A 27,462-nucleotide genomic window follows, 5' to 3' on the forward strand; every position below is an offset into this window, starting at 1 on the left:
GGGTGGGGAGCCACAGGGTCCTGTAAAGTCTGCATAAGTTTTCCCAGAGTAACTGAGAGACGTCCCTACAAGTATGGTGACGAATCTGAGCTTCGGGGTGTTTTTCTGAATCGACTCTCTGAACTTCTTAGGAGACATTTAAACTCATTTAAGCAGGAAAGAACCACAATGGGAGGCTTTAGTCCTTTTACCCATTTCTGGTCCCCACAGCAGCACGTCTTCACCAGAAATGGTTTTCTTGCTTTGGGCGGGGGTACCTGTGGGGAAGGAGTCACTGCCAGGAGATGTGGAAAGGGGGCCCCAGAGCGTTACCTTGAAACCTGATCCCCCGGGATGGGGCGGGAGGGAAACAAGGTAGCTGAAAAGTGGGCGGCCGGCAGCAGCCTGCTGTTTATAAGGGGCAGGGGGAAGCGGGCACGGAGGTTTAGGCAGAGCAGCGTCTGGGACACACCACAGCGGGGAGGCTGCCTGGGGCAGGGAGCGGAGGCAGGTGCGGGCGCTCCGCAGTCACAGCCGGGCTGGGAGCAGCGCAGGGAGCAGCGGGCAGGTGAGGCTCAGAACCGCTGGGCCGGGGCCAGTCTCCTGCTGACGAATCTCTCCCAGCCCCGAGCCCGGCTTCCCCTACCTGCCCCCACCGCCACCCCCCGCCCCGGGCAGGAGGGCGCCGGGGCTCGGCCCAGGGCTGAGCGATGGGGACGCTCCAGCCCCCCTGGCGCCAGCGGCGTGTCCGAGCGACCCCCTGGCCCAGCCCCTCCCCGCTCCCCGCTCCCCTCCCGCGGGGGCTCAGCGGCGCACGCGGGCAGCGGGGCCCCTTCCCCGGCAGGAGCGGGGCCGCGTCTCTGGGGGCTGCTCGCTCCGTGGCCAATGGCAGCTCGGCGTGACCCGCGCCAGGGGAGCCCTGCCTGCCGCCGGGACTGACAGCAAAGGGCTCGCGGGCACTGCGGGGGGCGGAGGGGACAGTCAGCGGGTCCGAGCCTGGCGGCACCAGGCGGGTGTAGTGTGTTAAAGTGCTCTGGGCAGGAATGTGCTACTGGCAGCAGTTACCGGTACCTAATGTGAGAAACTGCTATTGGAGTAAACTGCTCCCGGCTGTAGCAGATGCCTACAGGTAGCAGTTTCATGCACTACGGTCCACGTGAAATTGCTACGTGTAGAAATGTGCTACCTGTAGCAATCGTTTATAGTGTAGATTGTAAGAAACAGCTTTTGTAAAAAGATGCTGCTTCTCTCATAGGTCATGTTCTAGACCTTATTTTTTTCTCTTCTCTGGACTCTCTTCAACTTGACCACATCTATCCTGAAATGTGGCACCCAGAACTGGACACAGCGGCTGTTCCGCTTCAGCGGTAATTTGGCGGGGGGGCGTCCTGGTTTGAGCATTGGCCTGTTAAACCAGGGGTTGTGAGTTCAATCCTTGATGGGACCCTTTAGGGATTAGGGGATTGGCTCTGCTTTGAGCAGGGGGTTGGACTAGATGATCTCCTGAGGTCCCTTCCAACCCTGATAATCTATGATTCTATGATCATGGGAGACTGTATCAAAAGCCTTACTAAAGGCAAGATAGACCATGTCAACCACTTCCCTACCATCCACAAGGCTTGTTACACTGTTAAAGAAAGCTATCAGTTTGGTTTGACACATGAGACTACTTGAATTAGCTACATCAGGCCTTTTTTAGCATAGTAGAACCTGTCGCTGCTGTAGGTAGCCCAGTCCTATAGCTTGCAGTTTCTTATGTGTGTGTGAGAGAGAAACTGCAATCTGATGAAGCTAATTCCTACAGATAGCAGTTTCTCACACCCTAGATATGTGAGACTGCTATCTGTAGCAGTTAGCTATGTCAGATTGCCCTTTTTAGCATAGTAGGACCTGTCGCTGCTGCGGGTAGCCCAGTCCTACTGGTAGCATTTTCTCACACACTGCACTCTGTAGGGATGTGCTACCCAGCATACACTGCCAAACCAAAGCTTCCCAAAATACAGTGGGATATCTATTCATGGTGCACCTCACTCTAAATCTGTACAAGTGCTTCTGGTGAGTACTCGGAGTGCTGAGACAAGGAGTCCAGGAGGCATGCACACAAGTGGCATAGTGACTCTATGCTGACATGAGTTAACCCACACATAAAGAGTAGATATGGCCCTAGGCATATGAAATGTTTGGTAACAGGAACTGTATGAGTGTAGTCTAAGAGTCATTCAGGGGTTTAGGCTCAAGGCATTGGAACTGGCCTTACTGCACCCTACAGGCTCAGGAACAAAGAGGCACATAAAAAAATCATTTATTTATTAAAATTTCTTGACTCAAGGGTGTATAACTCATGTTTCACTGAAGTAAACCTCAAGGATTATCTACACTGGCAAGTTAAAGCACTATAACTTGCTGGCTCAGGGGTATGAAATATCACACACACACACACACACACACACACACACACACATCGCAGCAAGTTTGAGTGCTTTAAAGCACTATTGTGGACAGGCTCGGCCAGGAGTGGCTCCAAGCACCAGCCCACCAAGTGCATGCCTGGGGCAGCAAGCCGTGGGGGATGGCCTGCTGGTCGCTGTGAGGACAGCAGTCAAGCTGCCTTCAGTGGCATTTCTGCAGGAGATCCGACGGTCCCCTGGCTTCGGCGGCAATTTGGCAGTGGGTACGCCGAAGGCGCAGGACCAGCGGACCTCCCGCAGGCATGCCGCCGAATCCACGTTACCAGCGGACCTCCTGCAGGCATGCCACCAAAGGCTGCCTCACTGCCGTGCTTGGGGCGGCAAAATACACAGAGCTGCCCCTGGGCTCGGCTCCCAGTGCTTGGAGCTAATCCCCTCATTGAGGTGGATTACCAGGAGCACGGGCACCCACGGCAGCGCTTTGAACTTTGTAGTGTAGACATGGCCTTAGTAGGTTAGATCAGACAAAGAAGAGTTGCATTGACTCGGCATGGGAATGCCTGTGCCTTTAAGAACCCAGCCTTGTGCTTGTTCCTTTAAGAACCCAGCCCTGGGAAGCGGATGCTGATAGGTGCTGTCTGTGAGAGGAGAAATTAAAAAAAGCCCCTTTGCCCCCCACCATTTTTGCAAACACTGGTGTCTCAGTGCCACTGGGATAACTGCTACCCCCTCTGCCCCTGCTTGTGCCAGGGCTTTGCCCTCTGTCACCCTCTGCCAATGCCTCACTCCTGGGCTTAACTCCGCCTCCTCCCCCCCATCCCTGATTTTTCTCTTTAGCCCCTCTCCTAATGATGCCTCCAGCTGATTTACCCCCCCGACCAGTAAATTTCCACCCCCTGCTGAGACCCTGGCCACCCTCCTCTTCCAATTTGCCCCCTTTGCCACTTTTTAACCCCTGTCAAAAGCAGTCTGTAGGATCCTATGGCTAATAAGGGCACGGTGAAGTGCAGTGACTTCAGCAGATTAACTGAGCATAAGTAGGACATTACTACGGAGAGCACTTTATTACACTACACTCGCAGCGGGGCTCAGGCAGTGATTTAAAGGGCCCTGGGCGGTAGCAGTGGGCAGCCAGGAGCCACTGGCCCTTTAATTCACCCCCGGAGCCCTGGGAAAGCAGGCGGTAGGCTATGAATAGTTTGGCTTTCCCACCATGTGGGAGAGACCAGTTGGGAAGCAGAGGGAGGAGCAGGTCTGCCTGCAGTCTGCCAGCACAGCACTTCCAGGCCCAGCAACTGGCCTAACTTGTAACCCCAGCCTGCAGAAAAGCCCCAGGAGGGGACAATCCACCTGTCGCTGCCTGCCAGCAACCAGAGGAGATGGCAGGAGAGACAGGCTTTCACTGCTTCCAGCCTGTCTGCCCTGCAGCCAGCCCACACCAGATCTGGGGTTTTAGAACCCAGGGGTTCCAAGCTTTAAAGACTGTCAGCACTGATTCAGAAGGGAGTGGGCGGTTAGTCCATTTCCAGTGATTGCTAGGCAGGACCTGCTTGCCCGAATCAGTCTCCTGACCACTCAGCCAGAAATAGAACCTGAGGGAGTATCCAGCATTAGGACATGGCTACACTTGCAGATGTAGAGAGCTTTGAATTAAACCAGCCTTCGGAGAGCGCAGCAGGGAAAGTGCTGCATTCTGTCCACACTGACAGATTCAAGCGCACGGGCGTGGCCACATTTGCAGCACTTGCAGCAACACTGGGAGCAGCTATCCCAGCATGCAAGTGACTGCAACGTGCTTTTCAAATTGGGGTGTGTGGAGTGGAGTGTGAGAGGGAGAGTGTTGTGTGTATGTGTTGGGGGAGGCAGAGAGTGGGTTTTTGGGGGGCTGAGAGCATGTCAACATGATGTCTTGTGCATTCAGACAGCAGCAGATCCCCACCCGCAGCATTCTGCAGTAATGGTTGCTTTGTCTCAGAGCAGATAAGCATGCCGGTTGTCAGAAATGGAGCTTTGAAAGGGCATATCCGCATTCATGCAGTGATTCCAAAACAATGACAAGAGTGGCCACTTGACTTAAGGGGATTATGGGATGTTTCTGCAGGCCGATCAGAGCGCAGTAATGCAACACCCTGTTCACACTGGTGCTGCAGCGCTCCAGCGGGGGCACATCAAACGTTATTCCACAAGCCGAGGTGGAGTACCAGGTCTAGTTGCGGAGTCAGAGCGCTCTACATGCCTTGCCAGTGGGGACAAGTAGTGAGCTAGGGCGCCCGTGCCTGGTTTCATGCACTCTAACTCACAAGTGTAGCCAAGCCCTTAGAGTTATATGGGCAGTTAGGTTGTAATTTTGCACCATGAAGGCACATTGCATCTGCAGAAGGATTTTCATCTACCTGGATCATCAAGACCTGCACTGCCAATTCCCAGTATAATAAAGTGTGTTTCTAACAGCATTTTCTTACCAGCCTGCAACATGTCTCCACATGCACCACCTGAGATGCAGGGAACAGACAGAACTGGGGGTGGGAGTGGGAAGAGACACTTTAGTTTAGGAACATTCAGAGAGTATGTGGTCACGTGACCTAGCATGCCTCTTGGCAGAGCCTTTAGTAATTACAAAGAATTATTGATCTCCAATCATTTTAATCATTTAATATTTTCACTGATTGTCTATTTCTCTTTGGTCATGTCCTTATATAAAGTTTATAGTTATTTTTTATAATGTGTTTGCTTATGTGAGTTTGAATTATTTGTGAGTTCAAGTGCTGTAGCCACAACCTTAGTGTGGTTATCCCTTGTCTTACTGGAAGCACCACCAAGTAGCTTGGTCCTTTAGCATGCCAGGAGGGGGAGGCAGGCACCTACCAGCAGCACACACAACTGAGCCCAGGGTGACAAAAACTTTGGAACTGTCCAAAAACGGTGAGGTACCCCTCTCCTGTTTGCACTGCATTCAGGTACTAAGCCAGCACTGACAGGGGGGTTACATCTCTACTTTGTTAAATAAACTTTTGCTCGTTTTCACTATAAATGTATCTAAGTGTCGTGTGTTAAGCAAAGAGGTGATCTGAGCTGGAACTGGTAAGCTGGGGTGTGCTGTTCCTTTCCAAACAGCAAATCTGTAAATACTGTGAGTTTGCAGTGGAGCAGGGAGATGCTCGGAGAGCTCAGGGGTTGGAATATGCCTACCGCTAACCTGTAAAGAGACAGCAGGGCCTGCCTAGGCCTAAAGGGGAGTGCTTGTGTTGCCTGTGGCCACTGGAGTTGAGGAGCTGACCCCCATCAGGCACAGACAAGACTTTCTCGTGCTAAGGGTAGGTGGCCACAGCCCTGGGTGCCCCCAGGAAGCAGGCCACATTGTTGTCCTAATTTTTAAAAATGAACTTAGTTCTTTAGAAAAGTAATTTACCCTGATGTAAAAATAGTATGTAATGATAATATTTTTTCTTCCCTTGGAAAAGTTGTTGAAAGGAAACAAATAATTAATAAAGAAACATAAACATATCTTAATGTGAACTCTTTGAATGGCTATTGTCTCTGAAAGGTTGTGCTGTTTTCTTGTGTATGCAGATTTTTGACAAAGTGATCTACTTCTGCAAGTCTAATAACCATACAACAGAATAACACAATGAAGGATGATTTCATACATTACACAGAAAAGGAACCACTTAGTCCCAGTAAGTTATTCGGTTAGTTGTTTCTTCTTTTGAATGTTAGGCTAGTTGTTGGAAGGATGTACTCCATTGCCACGAAACTGATCCACATTTTGAATCTTGTCTGGTAGCCATGAGGGATTTCTATGGAAAAACAGATCAGCCCTCCCATCGTCCTCCACAAATCATGCTGCCCTGGCTATTAAGCTTTCTTCTGTGGTGTCTTTACCCAGCGAGTATGGACCCTTCTTGGGGATCTGTGTGGAGGAAACAGCATTCAGAAAATATTCATAGCAAGCACTGAATACACGTATTCTCTTTTAACTTAATCACAGCACTGGCTGGGCGTAGCTCTGTGTGGCCTTTCTACCAACTTAAGTGACCCTGGTGTACCTAGTGAGTCACTCTAGTTTGAAAATAACTACGTCTCCCATCCTGCAAGCATTTATACGCATGAGTAGTCCCATTGAGTTTCAATGTGGCCGTTCACATGCCTAAAGTTATTGACATGCATCAGCAATGGGGTCTAAGTGTGCAAATGCTCCACTATGTGAGTCAGGAACCAGTTTACTGCATTTGAAGTATTTTATATAATCATAACAAAAATAATAGTGTCCTGTAAGTCTCTACAAAGATGTTCTAAAAACTAGTGATGGAAAACACAGTAGTTATAGTTCAGGTTGAGAGAGGATAGACAGCTGGTGTGATGTGACCATCTTTTATCCAGTAGTTCACAGTCACCTCACTATTCTGTTCTGATTCCTCTGCCTGTTTCTTTCATCCACTTGTTATTTCTCATCTTATTCCTTGATTATAAACTCTTTTGGGTGGAGATCCTCTTTTTTTGCTTGTGTTTGTGCAGCCATAGCACAGTAGGGTTGAGGCCTGTAGGTACTACTGAAATGCCAACAAATATGTCTGCCTGTTCCACTCTAAGGCCCCAATCCTGCAAAGACAAAGGCCTGGTCTACACCTAAAAGTTAAGTCCACCTAGCTACATTTCTCAGAGGTGTGAAAAATTCATGCTCTTGCGAGACATAGGTAAGCCGGCCTAAGCCCCAATGTAGGCACCATTAGTTTCACAGAAGAACTCTTCCAGCAACGTAGCAGGTGGATTCACTAATCCCTTCAACCATTGTAGTAAGTGTATATGCTACAGAGAGCATAGCTGCAGCTGTGCTACTGTCGCATTTCTAGTGTAGACATACACTTAGGCATTCCCTCAGTTTTTGCAAGGCTGAGGCCCAAGTTAATCTTTAATGACTTCCCTTAAAATTATTTTTTGAGCTGTAAATAATGTTTGTTCTCAGCTTGGATGTGATCTTTGAGGAGGAAAAAATTGAAAGTTACTGACCTGTTTCAAGAGCATGAGACAAATGTGGTTTTCCTGCTTTAAAAAAATCAACAGTTTTGGTGCGCCGATAATTCAGAAAGGGATTTATTGTGCTTCAATAGAATCTGACTTAAAAGACCTTACTATTTGTGAAAGCAAAACCTACTTTCTCCTCCACAGAATCTGCAAGTAATGGCTATTACAATCCTGCTTTCCAACATGATGAAATACCAGAGCAGAATAGCGAGTTACAGAAGAACAAGAAAAAGTAGGGGTTCCTTGATCTTAATATGCTGTTAAATTTCTTGCCCTGCCTTTCAAGAAAGGGTCTGGATTAATTTTTCATTAATCTCTTTAGAAAGAAAAATGAGGAGTCAAAGGAAAAGATGGTTGGCATTTTGAAACTGGTTAGTGCATAGTTTACTGGTTTGATTTATAGTTCTCATTGTTCCTTTTCTTTGCCTGTTGTACGTTATGTTGACAGACGAATGTGCATCCACAATACTGCATTTCGAAAGGGAAGAAAGAAGTCTGTGCAAAACTTAGTATTGCCGCACAGCCATTTTGTGCATTGATCTCAGGTCCACTCTTTAAAAATACGGCCTGTTGTGCAAAGTTCCCCCCACAGCTAACTGCCAGTGCTTGACGATGTTTCAGCACTAGCACCATGACGGAGTGAAATTCACCCATGTTAAGGACTGAAGTGAAGCATGTGCGGTAAGTAGGGTCTTGCCCTGGGTCTCTCAACTGGAGATAATTTTACCATTCATGCACAATGTCTTATGAATTATCCAGGGAAACAAGTGCCCTGTTTTTCTTAAATGTGATAACTGCTACATACCCATTTCTGTTGGTAGGCAGCAGCCAAATGTTTGTTACTTACCTGTGCTTGTTTACATTTTCAATGCACTGAGTAAATATGTGCTGTAGTAGAATGCACCCAGGGAGGCAGTGAGTTGCACAGGTGATGTTAGATACATTCTTTTTTCTGCAGATTAGGGGATTCATCCTGCCATCGTGTCCTAACTCTCTCAATAAAAACTGGCCTAAAATGGTGTGTAAGCTTTTTCTAAGTGTATCCCATGTGTTGTGTTTGCCTTCAGACTATCTAACTCATTGCTTCATAAAGTGCTTTGGGATATCCAAATTGCAAATGGTGCTATGTAAAAACAAATCCTATTCTGTGTGTCTTAGTAGGATATTGTCACAATTATGTGAATTTGTCAACCTTCAATTAATTCATTTTTCTTTATATTCATGTAGTTTGGGTATGCCGATTGGCTGGATATCATTTTGATGATAATAGGCTTGATTGCAGCTGTTGCAAATGGAACAGGGATGCGACTTATTATTGTTGTCATTGGAGAGATGACAAACAGATTTGTGACGATTGGCCAAGCAGTAAATATGTCTTCAGGTAAATAAAATTTGTTCAACTTCTGAAAATATTTCTTAGGGTCTCTTATTTACTGGATTGGCAGAGGTTCAGGATGGAGAGCTGCTGTGGTGTTAAAAACCATGAAGAGCAGAGTGAATTCTGAGCAGTCTTTCCTTTTTACCCTGCTGTATAGTACAGTAGCAAAACAGACACTTGATAAATTACAGAGCAGTACATTTGATAACTGTAAAACTATTTACTACTTTCTATAGCTTATAGTTAATCCATGGAATTCACTGCCCAACGAGGTCACAAAATCAAATTCTGTGATCGGATTTTTAAAACAACAAAATATGACCGTTAATTCTATTTTTCCTCTATATGAGCTAAGCTTATGAGAAGGGCAATAATAACTTACCCTAAAATATATGTGCTGACACCTGGAAGGGCTCTGCTATTTCTCCCAGGTCTGAAAAGTTCTGCACATTCAGTTAGGTGCATTAGTAGTGAAATTTACCCTTTTTGCAGACAGCCAGCAAAACGCTGAGCCACCTCTTGGACCCTATTTGGGTCCAGTTTTGAGGCTTGGGTGGAACCTAAGTGGTGCATAAAAGTCAGCCTTATGGTGTCTGCGTGGATGAATTTTGCCTTGTGTGAGGTACAAGGGGGAGTTATCAACTTCTGAAAAATCAGATATTGGCCACTGTTGGAATCTGAAGGTCAGAACAGATGAAGCTATGATCTGACCAGTGCCCTTTGCATAGTGAGCTAAACCCATGACATCACTCTACAGTAACTCTCTGAAATGACTCAGAAGTTTGCCGTTTAATCTTCCACTGGAAGGATGATGGCCACCATGAAAGTTATAAAACTACAGAGCTGTTGCAGGGAGTGTAGCGTCATACAAAACACCCATAAGATTATGGCCTAAAACCACCATGATTTCTTTTATGCCTGTTCTAATAAAACTGAATATTTTTCTTTGTTATAATTAATCTTTCAGCTGTGATGAATAGTAGCTCTACTTGTCCAGTAATGCCAGGTTTGGATATAGAAGCTGAAATGACCAGGTAAGAACCTCTGCAATTATTTTCATAAGAATAGCACAGTGTAGTTTCTATATTTTTTTTGTCCATTAGACTGTAAGCCAAATTTGGCCCTCAATTACATCTCATTGGCTTCAGCAGGGTTGAATGTGACCTGATGTGTCTAACTTATCTTGCAATATGCAATTGACCTTATGGACTTTTACTATTTATTACAGGTTTGCCTACTACTATGCGGGTATTGGCTTTGCTGTAGTGATACTGAGCACCATCCAAGTCTGGACATTTCTGACCTCAGCTGCAAGACAGACAGCAAGAATCCGACAAAAGTTTTTTTTTGCAGTACTTCACCAGGAAATAGCTTGGTTTGATATCAGCAAGATTGGAACTTTGAACACCCGACTGACGGAGTGAGAAGGGTTTATTTATCTATGCACCAGAAACCTGAGCCAAAAAGAAGTCTGATGTTTACCTTTATAGAATTAGCTACAGGGAATTTCCAGGAAACCTTTTTAACTAAGACCCAAAATATTTCTTCTATGTGAGGGAGGAATTCGTTACCAGTTTTCACTTCACTTTCAGGGTTTCAGTGACATTTCCACTGCGAGGGCTTATGCTGTGAAATGCAATATCTTACTCCTCTGACATTGGCTTGGTAGTGTCTATGAGCTATTTTGCAAACTACTGTAGATAAACAGGTCTGCTGTCTCCAGCTAGTTTACAAACACTGAAAACCCTGACATTGTATGAAATGAAACTGCACTCATAGTTATAGGCACTGTTATCATTTTGAACCTGATCCAAAACCAGTTAAAATCATTAGGAATCTTTGGATCAGGTCCCATGTGCAGAGATTCAGAGGAAGGTATGATCAGGGTATGCAGAGTTTCTCCAGATTTAATGTTTGCAGGGAGGGATATGCCCAGTTTTTGGAAGATGTGAATCCTGAAGGGAATGAGAGAGGCTTGAATTTCACTAATCCTAGTTCCCACATATATAAATAACAAGAGAAAATTAGCATGACACACAATGATTTTTCAATTAATAATTTACTAACACTGTACTTCTCACTGTATAGGATGGAAAAAGGAGATATTTCTTGCCTCAAAGATCGTAAAATCTAATAACAAAATTGAAGATGATCGGATACATAGGGGAACTTAGAGGAAAAAGTAATGTAAAGGTTTTGGGATGATTTTTTTTTAATGGATTATTCCTTTTGGCTATTGCATGAATGAATTGGGTCACGTGTGAATGAGCAGGGGTAGCAATGGCAGAAGTCTATCTGGAGGTTACATCACAAACAATGAGTTGTGCTCTGCTAGTTCCTAGCCCCACAAAGAGCCATTGCTGCTGTTCAGTATCCACGTCCAAAATTCCTACTACCCAATGATTTGAACAGTTAAACTTCTGACAAGCTTCTCTCCAGCAAAACAGAAAAATGTGTGAGGAGGAGGCATTCATCAAAGTTAACAAATCTCTTTTTAATTAACAGTGACATTAACACCATCCACGAAGGCATTGGAGACAAGTTCTGTATATTTGTACAATTATTTTCCACGTTTCTGACAGGGATTGTTATAGGATTCGTCTACGGATGGAAACTGACTTTGGTGATTTTGTCAGTTAGCCCTCTCCTTGTTGCAGCAGCAGCAGTTGGATCATTTGTAAGTGCTGAGGAAAAACAAATAAGAATTTTACCTCTAAAAACAGAGGGAATGACCCCCAAAGCAATATGACCCCAAAGTTTGGAGAGCATGGAAAGCAGCCCTTCTCCTACTCCACTGGCTCCTGCCCCAAAATTTGCAGAGCTCTGTCTACACTGAGCATGAGCGGGCAGGCATTAGCATGCCATGGAGGCCTGGACTTCTTCCAGTTAACACCACTCACCACATGGGAAGAGGATGATCAGCATTCATCAACTGTGACCACATTAGTAGATATTGCTTGTAATGCACAGAAAAATTTACAAAATGTTTCCATGTATAGATTGTGTTGGTTTTCGCTCCCTCTTTCCCCCACCTAAGCACTGAAAATGGTGGAGGAAGAAACAGGATTGTGACCTGTAATTAAGATAGCTAAGTTATTTACATGGCCTCCATTACTATAGTTTCTGAGTGCCACACAAGCTTCATCATGTTTAGCCTCACAACACCATGCAAGAGAGGGGATTCTCATGTTACACATGGAGAAGTGAAAAACGGAGAAAAATTACTTACCCAAAGTTGCCCAGGAAAAGTGTATTGGAGTGGGGACTTGAACCCAGGTTTGCTAAATTCTAGGCTCTTTTGCTAACGGTTTGATCACCCTTTGTATCAGTACATAATTTACACCATTTAAATAGATTTTCATAAAATACTTTCCCCTTCCCCCCACCCTCCCAATTTTCCAGTTCCTGTCATCATTCACTACAAAAGAGCTGACTGCTTATGCTAGAGCAGGAGCTGTGGCGGAAGAAATTTTGACATCTATCAGAACAGTTGTTGCTTTCAATGGAGAGATGAAGGCATTAGCAAAGTGAGTTTTTTTAACTAATTATTGATTGTACATAATATTTGGGAAAGTGATGTGGTTATTTAAAAAAAAATCAAAGATGATCAATCAGTTTATCTCCCAGACAGCTGAGAAATTCAGATGAAGATAAATATGATCATATGGAAGGAGATGTTTTCTGTCACTCATGAATATTTGCAATCACTCAATTGACCTACATTATGGAGGGACATTGTAAGGCCCAATTTCCCTCTGACACTAACCTGAAGTTGAATTTGGAAGCTGAGGCTACAGAAAATGCAATCTTCTCTAAGGCTCCAGTCCAACAAAGCACTTATGCAAATACTTTAAGCACATGCACACTCCCACTGAAATCATCAATTAAAGTGTTTACAGTTAAGTTCATGCTTTACTGGATCATGAGCTTAGGTAAGATTTCCTATCACTTTCCTATGTCATCGACTTCAAGGGGGCTACCCACATGCTTAATTACGTGCTTAGTGCTTTGCAAATAATCCTCCTCTTGATCTAATCTGAACAGCACCAATGATAACCCAGCATTATATGTGGAAGAAATTAATTGCACATCATTTTAGGATCCCTTCACTACTGCGTAAACTGTGCCATTCATTTTGGGCCTTCCCACTTTTGGTCAGGGCATTTTTGTACATAATATATGTGTCGAGAGGTTCCCCCAAAGCTTCTGAGCATGTCATTGAACAATAAAATGATATGCATGTCCTCCTGAAATGTTCTGGGAACATTGCTGGGCTGAGCGGTGCTTTCTATAATGCCCTTCAGAAGCTAAAGGGGATTAGTTATACTTTTGGCCTGGCAATGAGTTGTTGTCTGCATTATGTGAAGAAGTACTTCATTCTGTAAGTTTTAAACCTACTACCTATTAATTTCATTGGGTATCCCTGGTTCTTATATTACATGAAGGGGTAAATAAGAATTTCCTATTCACTTTCCCTTCATTCATTTTCTAGACCTCTATCATATCCTCTCTTAGTCATCTCTTTTCTAAGATGAACAGTCCAGTCTTTTTAATCTCTCCTCAGATGGAAGTTGTTCCAAACCACTAATAATTTTTGTTGCCCTTCTCTGTACCTTTTCTAATTCTAGTATATCTTATTTGAGATGGAGCAACCAGAACTGCACACATTATCTGAGGTGTGGGCATATCATGGATTTACACAGTGGCATTATGATATTTTCTCTCTTATTAGTGATCCCTTTCCTAATGGTTCCTAACATTCTGTTAGCTTTTTAGACAGCTGCTGGACATTGAGCAAATGTTTTCAGAGAATTGTCCATGATGTCTACAAGATCTTTCTTTAATTGTATCAGTTAAATTAGGCCCGATCGTTCTTTATGTATAGTTGGGATTGTTTTCCAATGTGCATTACTTTGCATTTATCAACATTGAATTTCATCTGCCATTTTGTTGCCCAGTCACACAGTTTTGTGAGATGCCTTTGTAGCTCTTTGCAGTCAGCTCTGGACTTAACTATGTTGAATAATTTTGTATCATCTGTAATTTTTGCACCTCATTGTTCACCCTCTTTTTTCATATAATTTATGAATATGTGAACAGCACAGGACTCTGTACAGGGTCCCCAAAGGATCTATAATTTTTCTCTCCCTGCTGTGAAAACTGACCATTTATTCCTACCCTGTGTTTCCTATCATTCTTATCCCAAATCTTTGCTTAAGAGCCTTTGTTTAGGACCTTGGTGTGGACTTTCTGAACTGGATCACCCATGTCCACACGCTTGCTGAAACTTTCAAAGAATTTTAATAGATTGGTGAGGCACAATTTCCATTTACAAAGTTTTGTTGACTGTTCCCCAACATATCATGTGTGCCTGATAATTCACTCAGAGCAGCCATGGGCCAGATCCTCTGTTGATGTAAAATCAATGAAGCTGTGTTGATTCACACCATCTAAGAATCTGGATAATTGATTTTTATGGCAGAAAACCCTGGAAGCATGAGAGGAAGCTAGGGAACTGAATGTCATCTGGGTACATACCAAATTTAACATTTATCATCTGTTTTCAGATATGATGTTAACCTGGAGAATGCTAGGAAAGTTGGAGTAAAAAAATCCATTACCACATACACATCTTTGGGTTTCACAGAGTTTATTTCATTTGGAGCCTTTGCTCTTGCATTTTGGTACGGAATCAAACTCACAGTGGAGGAGAAAGAGAATTATGACATTGGACATGTGCTAATTGTAAGTACAGCACAGTATAGTCTGATTAACTGAGGCAAACTTTTTAAAAATGGTCTATAAATTAAGTACTGCATAAAAAGATCTATAATTTCTGCTGAGGCACAACATACCTATCAGACTAAGTCTTAAAACATGTTTTAATATAAATCAACAGAAATGTTGAATCTACATACTTAAGACCTCAAAGTTCCTAAACAAATATCTCATTTGGTCACTGTCATGCTGTCTGGAGTGATGCACGACCATGAGTGCCTACCTCAGGGCAGGCTGTCAGAAAACAGGGTAGACACCCTAAACTGGTGCTGTGTTCTATAATTAGATTTCACCAAGCCAGTAACAAATGTGATTTCCTGGATCATTACACCAGTCTTACCATGGAGTCACAGACAGACTCTCCAGTCTATCTTGCCACACAGACAAACCCGACTTTGTGATAAAAGGTCATTTACACCAAAAATCACACCACATTCAGGTTGCTTCCAGTCCCAGAGACTAATCACTTATCCCAGATCAATTGGTATCCTAGATTTTATACCAAAGACAATGCTGGTAGACAATTCTGTAGTAAACTAACTAAAGATTTATTAGCTAAAAAAAGGTAATACGAGTTATTGAGAGATTAAAGCAGATAAAATATATGTACAAATGAGTCAGTTTATAATTTCAAATGATAGCAGAAATGTAGTGATCTGCCAGTTTTGCAAAAGTCTCTCAGTGTTCAGGGAATCTCCATCTCTATGTTCATTTATTTTGCCCTGTTAGAATCCAAACAGTGCAGAGATGAAGGATTTTTCCCTGAATCCATACTCATAGTTTTCTTCCAAAAGAAAACAAGCTGACAGAGTCAATACCCATGTGGGCTTTTCCTTTGATGGCAGAGAGTGAGGAATACATTTGGAGTCTTTGACCTTTGATCATCACACACAATGACCACTTGCTTTGAAATTAACACTTTTCTGTTAAATTCTTCATTTGCATTCCACAAGACTTCTTTCTCATTTGATGGATTATTTACTGACAGGGGCATACACTATGTGAATGTTTGCTACAGCATTATAACGGGATCCAGATAAGTGTTTAACTAATGCATTGTTTTCAGTGCATTAACATCCCATTAGTTTTCATGAAGTTTAAACACCAAATACATTCTTATACATGTAACAATAACTTTGCTCTATACTAATACACATGTGAATTGGCCTGGCTTCCAGCTATGCATCTGTAATCACTGAGTGAGGTCTGGGGTTTTGGCATGAGCTGGCGCCTGGTCTGCTAGTGTCACAGCCATGGGACCATCTTTCATTTTTTTAAATCCCTGCAAGGGATTTTTGTACTTTATCAAAATTTTTAGATTATTTTTCCTTTGGAAAGGAATAAGGCCCTGATCCTGCAAAGACTTAGGTATGTGTGTTATGCACTGTGAGTAGCCCCACTGACTTCTGATGAGAACTTGGCTTCAGTGGAACTAGTCACAAGGCATAATGTTACGTGTGCACTTTGAAGGACTGGGGCCTCAGGAAACTGTCGATTAACTCTCTTTGAGGACGCTGAGGTTTTTATTATTGCAAAGAGATGGAGAGATGTCTAATTTCACTATTTATTCTCTTAATGGGAGTTAATGAAAACAGGAGCAATAAAAAAAGCTAATCCAACTGTTAAAGGGCATGTGGGTGCACACAATAGCTACATTCACCACGTCCTGTGTCAAATCCAGCGAACGAATAAAAACTGGGGGAGCTGGAAAAATGCAGTCTGAAATCTTAGTTTTGATTTTCTTTTTTATATTTTTTTTTTCTGGAAAAGCTCTTACAGAACCACCAGGATTACCATGACATTTAACACTAAGGAAACTGCAGGTCTGGAACCACTGTACACTAGCTCCTGTTTTGTTTCCCTGTAGGTATTATTCTGTCTGCTCCGTGGCGCATTCTACCTCATCCAGGGCTTCCCACACTTGGAATGTGTTGCCAGTGCTCGAGGTGCTGCCTATGAGGTGTACAAGGTCATCAGTAAGGTACTGTGACAGACCCAGACCAGTGGGGTACAAGAGTCTGGTAGAGGGCAAATATACTGGTCACTGGATGAACAATTTTCTGTTCCCTGAGTGACCAGAGCAGGGGCTTCCCTAGAGCAATCAGGAACCTGCTAGAACTAAATAAGACCAGCAAGCTAATCAAGACACCTGGAGCCAATTAAGAACTTTCTAGAATCAATTATGGCAGGCAGGCTAATCAGGACACCTGCTTTAAAGAGGACCTCCCATCAGTTAGTAGGGGTGTGTGCAAGGACCAGGGAGCGAGAAGCCGTGCTGCTGGAGGAGTGGAGAGTTCAAGCGTGATCAGGCTTCAGGAGGAAGATCCTGCAGTGAGGATAAAGAAGGTGCTGGGGAAGGCCATGAGGAAGTAGCCAAGGGAGATGTAGCTGTCATGCAGCTGATACAGGGACCATTATAGACAGCTGCTATCCACAGGGCCCTGGGCTTGAACCCCAGGTAGAGGGTGGGCCTGGGTTTCCCCCATCCCCCCAACTCTTGATAGGACACAGGAGGAGTTGACTTGGTCTGTGAGAAACACCAGAAGGGAAAATCTGAATTGGAAAGGGATCTGGCCTGTCCCCAAGCCACTAGGTTTCCCCCATGCTGGCCACTGGTGAGGTTAGGTGAGTGGACAGCAGGTTTGAGCACTATCAAAAGTAGCCAAACTGAGGGCTGCCATGAATCTCTGAGGCAAGCAAATCCACCTGTAAGTTCAGGACCCACCAAGGCAGATGAGGAACTTTGTCATTTAATGTCACTTTTCTAGCAGTCTGAAATTTCTGATTTATTTCTCAAAAAATTCAAAAAGTGAACGAACTGCATAGACTCAGACCACTGAAAACAAAAGTAAGATGACATTTCTCTTCATATTAAGGAGAGACGAGCCTTAACCAAAGCCCTAAATGAGCTTATTTCAAACTTGGGGGAAACTGAGATCTATAGCTCAACTTTACAGATTGGGGCCCTCGTTCCTGTTAGGTTTGTCACTCCCTCATTTATTTATTTTTTTAGAGTAAGTGGTGAAGAGCTAAGTGAAATGACATTGCTCTTTAAAACACAAGTATGTGGAGTGGTCATGATTTCAGTTCAACTGCTTTTGATTTGGTGATTAACAGTACTGTTGAAGTATCAGAGGGGTAGCCGTGTTAGTCTGTATCTGTAAAAGCAGCAAAGAGTCCTGTGGCACCTTATAGGCTAACAGACGTTTTGGAGCATGAGCATTCGTGGGTGAATACCCACTTTGTCAGATGCATGACAATGCATGCTGTTGAAAGCTCTGGTAATACTGTTGCTGGGGAAGAGGGATGCCACACTTTCAGTAACTAACTCTTAGAATTTTGTACAGCAGTTTGTTATATATCTGAAGTCCCAGGTTCCTATTAGGTTAGAACAAAGGGCTGAATTTTGTCCTCTGTTATGGCAATAAATGCTGATGGGTGTCAGTGAGGTTGTGTGAATATAACAAAGGGTGGAATTTTGCCCAGAGAAACTGAATTAAGGGTGATCAAACTCTGTGTAACCACCTCTGATGTTGGTTGTTCCTGACCTATTACACTAAGCAAGTCATTAGGGGACTCGCCTCAGACTACAGCAACAATGGCTATAGAGACTCAGAACTCTGTTTCCCAGATTGTCTAGAATCCTGGATGGAGATAGAACAAGCTGGAAGCTACTACCAGAAAACAGAACTCTGAGACAAAGGGTTTGGTTTTATTTTTGGTTTTACTGGTCTTAGAGTGGAGCAGAGAGAGCCTACGGGGTCCCCTTTAAACTTCCCATTTCTACTCCAAAGAGAAATTTTGAACTCTGCTGGTGGTTACTGGGTCATTGAAAAGTGTCAGTCCAGCAGAGATCAGCAACATGGGAAGTGGAGGAGCAATTGCAGGTCAGGCTATTTAGCGCCAGGCTAATTTTCCATTGGACTTCAGACCAGGGAGCCTCAGGATGATGGTATCTTTTTTAAGAGATGAAGACGTTGTAATAAATCCCCAGTTTGTTTATTTTGCTTGTGCATTTTAAGCCAACCAACAATTACAGGTAGCATCACTCCTCCAAGAACTGATTCTCAACCCACATTCTGCCTAGGCAGATGCTGGGAGGGAGCTAAGGGATTTGGGCCCATTGTAAATGTTGAGAGATGGATGATTTAAGGTATAATAGATGATTTATTATTCTAGTTACTCCTGTTCTTTCCTTGTCCCGTATCCCAAAATGCTTTGCAGGGTATACACAAGGATTGTATTTCACTGATAGGCAGAATCCTCTGGGGTGAAATACAGCAACCATTGATCAGTTAAACTGCTATGTAGTGTTCCAGTGTTTCTTTTTTCTATCCTAAACAACTTATCTATCAAAAGACATAACTGTAAAATCACAGAAATGTGTAATACCTTTTCAAAATCTCTCTCCAGCACCGTCTTCTAGATAGCAGTGCCAAGGAAGGATACAGACCAGACAAGCTCAAAGGAGAAATTGAATTCAAAAACATCCATTTCAGTTACCCATCCAGACCTGATGTTAAAGTAAGTGATCTTTTTAAATTCATCTTTGCAATGAAGAGCTGCTGCCATTATCTGTGTGACCAAAAAGAAAACTGATATTTTATCAATTTAATGTATTTGTTTTAAAACAGTATTTTTTAAAGTGCCCATCCTGTACTCTGGGTATTTATGTAGCACAGTGTAGTCTAGTGGAAAGAACATTGGGTGAGGACTCAAGAAACCAGGATTCTATTCCCAGCTCTGCCATTGTCCTGCAAAGTAACACTTGGCAAGTCACTTCACCTCTCTCTTCCTCCATTTTCCCCATCTGTAAAATGGGGATAGTAATACTGACCTCCTCTTTAAAGTGCTTTGAGATATATGGATGAAAAGTACTATGTAAGAGCTAAATGTTATTATACTAGTTATAAAAATACAACAATAAAGAAGGATGAATGTCCTCCCAAAACTAAAGCTTTGTCTTCATCCCCATCATCCACTTTTTCTTCATTTTCACTTGCTGGAAAAAGTAAGGGAGAACAAATGGGGCTTACAGCATAACCTGAAGGTGAATAAATTTGGCCTGTGGTGAATTGAATCAGAAGCAAATTCTTCATTCAGCTCACTCACCAACAATGCCTCACCTCCAGCCCTCATGTGGTTAAACCCAGAAAGCTGTTTGTGTCCGCGCTTCAGAAGATCTCAGCTGCTGTGATATCCCATGTGGGGAGAGGTAATCTTGGAGATAGCCAGGACTCAACCTATTTTAAGGCTTATTGGTTAAAGCCATTATTCTAAATCACTCCAGACAATGAAATGGAAGCCAGTGCAGATCACAGAGCATGGAGGCAAGATTCTCCCTACAGAAAATTCCCTCTAAGAAACAGACTGCCATACTCTCCACCCGCTGAAGTTTGTGAGGGGAGTCATCTTGTTGTACAGTCCCATGTATGGTATTTTGCAGTAATCCAATATTTCTCTCTGAATTGACATCTGTACCAGAACTGAAAGTTCAGAACCTTTTGGCCAAGTGTAAAATACAAACAAAATGCTATTAGCCGCTACTGCTTCCTGCGTGAAAAACAGCTCTGGATCCAACAGGTTACGAACTCACTTGAGTGTGCTGCTGTTAGCTCTACCATTTCTTCTGATGGGTTCCTCCAACCTACAACCATAAACTCAGTCATCTCTGAGGTGAGTCACAGCTGACTTGCCTGCCTCAAACCCACCCTGTAACTTGCTGGCTAAGCCAGTCAACTTCTCCCAGCTGGGTCTGATGAAACAGAGACCTAGAGCTATATTATCTGAATACTGAAGTCAGCGTAGTCTATAATGTCTCACTGTCTTCCCCTAATGATCTTGCATACAAATTGAGCAGGAGGGTGACAAGACAGAATCCCACATCACTCTACACAAGAGAAATCCTGGGCCGGATGAGCCACAGTTTGGGGCTGTGGTTGGAATGGGATGGAGCCATTTCAGAATGATTCCATCCATCCCTTCCAGAGTTCGCCCTGTGTCAGCAGTGGCTCATTATCAATGGTATCAGAGGTAGCTGGCAAAGCTAAAAGAATCATCCTGGATACCTGGTTCTCATCAATCACCAGCCAGAGATGATCAACAGACCAGATCAAGGCAATGTCCATTTAGTACCTAAATTTGGAATGAACCGGGTCACAGAGAGCTGAAGACTCTAGTTATTATCAGCATTACCTTGACATGCCCTTTCCTGCCTTACCTAAAAAGGGAGATTAGAGCTGGGATGGTCGTGATGAGAAATGATGTTAAAGGGGTGGCGAATGATGGTCAAGCAAACACCAAAGCTTATCCACTATTAGCTTACTGGAAAACTGGAGCTCTTCTGGTATAGTATAAGGAGACAAGAACAATATTACTGTTTTTATCTTCTATTACAAAAAATGTGTAGTCATAAATCAGCCTAAATATACATAAGAGTTCCCATAGAAGACAAATATTTGGTCACTAACAATATTAGACATTCATAAGATGGGATAAACAGAGTGAAGTAAAATGTTCCTAAATGTGAACATAGCAACAAAAGTGTCATTACTCCATAACTAATTCCTCCCTAGTAAATTCCAGAGATTGTCGAATCCTGACCCTTCATTCCATTGGGGATATTACAACACCCACTTTGTTTTCAGAGCCAAAGGGTTTTTCTTAGGGCAGTCTTTATAGAATAAGAATAGAACAAAGCAAGATTGTTATTAATAATAAAAACTTTTTCTTGTCATCTTCAAAGTGCTTTCCAACCCAGATTGGAACAAAGGACTGAAAGCAGGCCTGGGAGTTCAATACACTGTTAGACCAGACCTCTCATTATTGGTTTGATCATGATGCCAAGCATCTTAATAGACCTTTTTCTAAACAAACCATGTATTTAAGCAGCTCTATATTTATTGGACTAACATATAAAGATGATATTTCCAGATTCTCAAGGGCCTGAACCTGAAAGTTCAATCGGGGAAGACCATCGCTCTGGTTGGCTCCAGTGGCTGTGGCAAAAGTACTGCTATTCAGCTGCTACAGAGATTCTATGATCCAGTCCAAGGAGAGGTTAGTTTGGATGAACTGTCGATATTCCAGGCTACTAGGATGAAGATTAATTTCCTGACTAGATTACACCTATACTTTAAAAGGATATTACACCAAACAGGATTCTTAAAATAACAAAAGATCAGGGAAGGCTCCAGGCCCCAGCACGCCAAGCACGTGCTTGGGGCGGAATGCCGCGGGGGGGCGCTCTGCCGGTCGCCGGGAGGGCAGCAGGCAGGCAGCCTTCGGCGGCATGCCTGCAGAGGGTCCGCTGGTCCCGCGGCTCCAGTGGACCTCCCGCAGGCGTGCCTGCTGAGGGTCTGCTGGTCCTGCGGTTCCACTGAAGCCGTGGGACGAGCGGACCCTCCACAGGCACGCCTGCGGGAGGTCCAGGAGACCAGCGGGACTGGTGACCGGCAGAGTGCCCCCTGTGGCATGCCGCCGTGCTTTGGGTGGCGAAATGTGTAGAGCCGCCCCTGCAAAAGATACGTAGCATCCAAAGAAATTCTAAAACAGATTTTTCATTACTTGTATGCCATGAGGATGAGAATATTGTAAAAACTTAGATAGGACTTTACTGACATTAAGGGAAGTCAAAATTTGTATTTAAATATTCAGGGAGAAAAGGCAAATGCGTCTCATTTATTGAAAATACAACAGTTAGCATATGCTTTTTAGTATCTCTCTCTCACACACACTCTCTCTGTCTCTCTCTCTCTCTCTCCTGCCAGTTGATGTTTACAGTTACCAGTTTGTTGTAGCTCGAGTCAATCTAACGGCCAGTTAGATTGAGCATGAGTCTCGATCCGATGCTCCCAGGCTTTGCAGGACTGAACCCAGAATTCTGTGGCACAACAACCCAGCTTTGTAGTTGTAAATTCCTATTTGAGTCCATGCATTTTGCAATGTCATCCTGTCCTTAAGTGGTGTTAATCCTGGGGTTTTCTGCTATTATCATTTGATGGTTATTGTCAGGCTTCCCATTGTTATCTCCTATTTGTTGTCTCACTTTCTGAGGTGTCTGCCTCACCTTAGAGGTTGTCAATGCTGCTAACATGTTTAGCATTGGATACAATGGATGTTTTCTGATTGTCTCCTGTCTTTCTAAGTCTCTCACTTTTTCTTGACCATCTGGACCTTTGTGATGGCTTTCTTTGACACCTTATCTTTTCCTGATGCATGCATTCCTCATTCACGCAAACAATCTCTTACAGAAACCTTCAAAGGTATAGAGAAGCAGTATTTTATATTCAGCAGAATACATTATAAATCAAGCCTAGCTAAATCTTATAACTTAAACAATTCCCATTGGTGCTTCAGGCCCTCAACATCTCTCTAATCTCCTTAACATAGATACAATACAAGATCCTGTCTCTTACTTACTAAAACCTTAAAACAAAGAAATGTATATTTAACTAGAGTCCCTAATTTGTAATACATATAGGAAACTATAGTAGACATTATAACTTATCCAAAAACAAAAGGGTGACCATAATCAGTCATAAGGATTGTTCTGGTCTGTCATTCCTTTCTGCTATTCAAAAAGGGTGGTTGGCAGGATGAAATCAAATCATACATTAATTCTCATAGTACAATTATAAAACACAGCTCCTACAATATCCTTTTTGTTATCCTTCTCCTTTCATTCTTCTAGTCTGAGGTGATTGTGAAGATATAGTTTTAATTTTTCCTGGTCATTTTGTTTAAATGTTATTGCTTTATTCCATGTGAGAAGCTGCTAAACAAATATTGAAGTCAATTATTATACATCTTTACCTCGATATAACACTGTCCTCAGGAGCCAAAAAATCTTACCGCATTATAGGTGGAATGGCGTTATATCGAACTTGCTTTGATCCACCGGAGTGTGCAGCCCCACTCCCCCGCAGCACTGCTTTACCGTGTTATATCCAAATTTGTATTACATCGGGTCGCGTTTTATCGGGGTAGAGGTGTATCATTATTATTATACCATTATAACAACTAATTATTTGAAACATAATACATTTCCTCAAACTCTTAATTTATGCCTTTCCACTCAGATTACCTTAGATGGACGAGATATTCGGACACTTAATATAAAGTGGCTAAGAGAACGTATTGGCCATGTAAGCCAGGAGCCTATTTTGTTTGCTACAACAATAGCTGAGAACATTCGCTGTGGCAGAGAGGGTATTACTGATTCTGAAATTGAGAAAGCAGCTAAAGAAGCCAGTGCTTTTGATTTTATATCCAGACTGCCTGATGTGAGTTGATGTACTTTTGAGCACATTATAACCATGACAAATTCTTTGGTTTCTCTCTCTCTCTCTCAGTTCTTCTGAATTTTTGTGGCCCAAATTCTCTGCTGGTGGAAATAGATGCTACTACACTAGCTTTTCACTGATGTTTTGTCATTTATTCCAATTGACAATTTGGCCCACAATGTTCTTAATTTACAATAGTAACTGTAAGTCATGTGGCAACATTTTTTAATAGGGTGGATAAGGAATTTCTATGGACAATGAGAGATTTTTTCAATTTACCAGATTGTTTTTATTCTGTTTTCTTCAGCTGGGTATTATCTATCTTTTCCCACTTCCTATATTCCCATCCTTTTTGTTTTTGTTTTTTAAACTGGGTTTTGCTTGGCAAACAAAATTGCTGTGTGTCCTGAGTAGTCAGTGGTTAGTATTGTTAGCCAATCAAATGGCTGGATTCCTTCAGCCAGTTCTAGTTTCTCTGGTTTTTTCACTTCAATTGCTGCTTTTTATAATAATTGAAAAATCTAATTTTAGAGTACCTTCTTTAAGCTAATAGAAAACCATCACACCACATACTAATTCCTGGCCAACTGGAAGGTGAGACAGAGACAAAACTGTAAACTGATCATTAGGAATTTTAAACTGTCCTCTGCCTCAAGGGGGAAAAACACTGAATGTAATTGGCTAAGACAGTTCTTAAAGTGTTTATTGAAGCATCCATCATAAAACTTTTAAAAGAGGGAATTTCTGTTTGTGATAGTAACAATAATATGGGGGTGGGGGTGTAAAAGGATTTCAATTGACCGCTTCTGCTATCTCTACGCTCCTCTGGTTTTCTCAGAAATTTAATACCATGGTGGGGGAAAGGGGAGCTCAGCTGAGCGGAGGGCAGAAACAGCGAATTGCTATTGCCCGTGCCCTGGCAAGGAATCCCAGGATTCTGCTGCTGGATGAAGCCACGTCTGCTCTGGACACTCAGAGTGAATCTAGTGTGCAAGCAGCTCTTGATAAGGTAGGAATCCTATTGCTAGAGTTATCAATCAATATTACAAAGCACAACAACCATATGGCAAGCTTGACATTAAAGGCTATAGCATGCCATCCATTTTTAAGCACAGCTTTCCACTGGTTTCAAGGAGGGCATTGAAATCAATAGGGATGCATCTTCAAATTTTGGTGTCATGATATGACTCTGTAATATTTAATCAAAACTCCATTAAGCAATCTAAGGTTGCCACCCCTGAGGCCCTTCCCCCTCTTCCACCTCTTCCCCTGAGGCCCTGCCTCCATCACTTGCTCCTCTCGCCATGCTCCCCCATTGCTTGCTGGACTGTCTCAAGGAGCTTGGCTGCATGTAGGAGGCAGCCCGGCTGAGCAGAGGCTGGTGCGTGTTAATGACCCGGCACTTCTCCCCACCCTGCGGTAACTAAGCTTTTGGTTCAAGTGCCATAGGGTTGCCAGGTCACCAAAAACTGGGCACCTGGAAACCCTAAATCCCACCTGGACACAGAAGCCAAAAGCCAGACTGTCCGGATAAAACCCTGGCAGGTGGCAACCCTAAAGCAATCACAGGCTCTATTTCTGTTAGCGTCATTCCTGATTGCCAGGATATTTGCATGTAGACAGAAGTCGTCTGCTTTAATGCTGGCCTCCACCACATTCTGCCTCACATCACAATTGCTTGCCTGGTGGTAAACTGTGAATGTGGCATCAGGAATTTAACTCCTACATTATCAAAGCAAGGTGCCAGAATTGTATGGATTTCTACAGGACAATAATAAAAATACATTGTGCTTATCCAGCACTGTATCTTCTCCAATCATTAAACAGATGGTTTAATAATCTTCATAACACTGCTGGGATGTAGGGATTATTTTCTCCATTTTGCAAATGAGGAAACTGAGGCACGGACAGGTTAAGTGGACACAGGGTGAGTTGGCAGAGAGGAGTGAGTGATGGAGGCAGGGCCTCAGGGGAAGAGGTGGAAGACGGGGAAGGGCCTCAGGGGTGGCAACCTTAGATTGCTTAATGGAGTTTTGATTAAATATGACAGAATCCGGGGCTTCGCCTGAGTGAGGCCTACAGGACTGGGCTGCAGCACTGCTTTAAGTTTCTGATGTGTATTTGTATAAAACCAGTGGTGTATCATAAAAATAAGCTCTATGAAAAAGCCGGCCTCCCATTAGTACTCAGTAATAGTAAACCCAGAATAGCGTAAGTTCTATGTGTGGCTCAAGGGCACTATATGGCTCACAGCATTTATCTGCAATAAATGTTAAATCTGTGGGCCTAAATTTTGCATTCACTTAAACCCATCTGACCACACTGATATAAGTTAGGGTTGCCAACCCTCCAGGATTGGCTTGGAGTCTCCCAGAATCGGCATCAATCTCCCGGTGACCATGGAAAGCAATCCAGGAGATTTTAATAGGATATTTTAAGAAAATGACATTGTCCTGTTGGGGAAAAGAATCTCTTGGAATCGCTTCAGTCAGAGTTGGCAACCCTAATATCAGCGGTAGTGCACGGTGTAATTGAGGGTAGTATTTGGGTGCTGAGCCCTTATGTTCTGCATAGATACTATCATTATTTATACTGAATTACACACACACACACAAGACATGAAAAGAACATTAAGGTTCCAAAGTCAAGCCCTCAAAATTTAGGGAATGACAGAATTAAAGTTTCCTGGTCAACATTAATTTGGTCCCCTTGTGTGTCTGCATTAGGGGACAGTCTTCAGTTACATGATCACATACTATTTTTTCCACAGGGCCCCTGCTTCATTCAGTGCAGAGGACAGTGCAATTCAACATTCAGTGCTAGTCAATATTTCTTTTTATCCTCAGCATTCAATGTATGGCCCCATGCCATTCAAACCCTGCTCTGAAAACAAAATTATTAACTTCCTCATGGGCTTTTCTATACCTCTCATCACTCTAGTATCTGAGTGCTTCATAAACACTAATGAATTTATCTTCACAATACCCCTGACAGGTAAGGTGGTCATATTACTCCCATATTACAGATGGGGAACTGAGACACAGAGATGTTAATGTTGAAAGTGCATACTACTTTTGGGTGCATGATCTGTGATGCCCAGGACTCAATATTTCAGAGAATTTTGCATTATACAGCTCTAGATATGTTAAAAGCACATTTCCCATTGACTTCAGTTGCAGCCGAGAATGCTCAGCACAGAGACATGTCTAGAATCCAATTCTCTAGGGCAGTATTCAGCTGCTATAACAATAATGAGACCATCCTTTCTTTTCCTGCAATCCCCTGCTTCATTCACTACACACGTTACAACTTCTGCAACAAATAAGACAGGTTTCCTGCAGACAAGAGCATTCTTTACTGCATAACTTTGATTCCTTCCATAATCACTGTTCATTCTGCTCTCCCTACTCTTGTTTCCTGTGCTGGTGTCACAACCCAATGGCCCCCTCCCTTTAGGGAGGACCCTGAGAAGACTGATCAGCACTGTATATTGCTGATGCTGTTGCAAGCATCACAAAGCATTTTGGGGAGGATTAAAGGTGTGTGAGTGGAGAGTGGAAGGTTTTTTTTTAGGTCAGAAGAGGCCGAAAAGGGGGAGAAGAAAAAGAAAAGA

General features: G+C 43.2%; 1 pseudogene; it reads left to right on the forward strand.

The window, feature by feature from the left end:
• Window positions 1-438: 438 nt before the first annotated feature.
• The window catches only part of LOC123363337, a 60,749-nt pseudogene continuing 33,725 nt past the window's right edge, over window positions 439-27,462 (forward strand).

Source organism: Mauremys mutica, chromosome 2 (genome assembly GCF_020497125.1).
Source record: "Mauremys mutica isolate MM-2020 ecotype Southern chromosome 2, ASM2049712v1, whole genome shotgun sequence".
Taxonomy (NCBI): Eukaryota; Metazoa; Chordata; order Testudines; family Geoemydidae; genus Mauremys; species Mauremys mutica.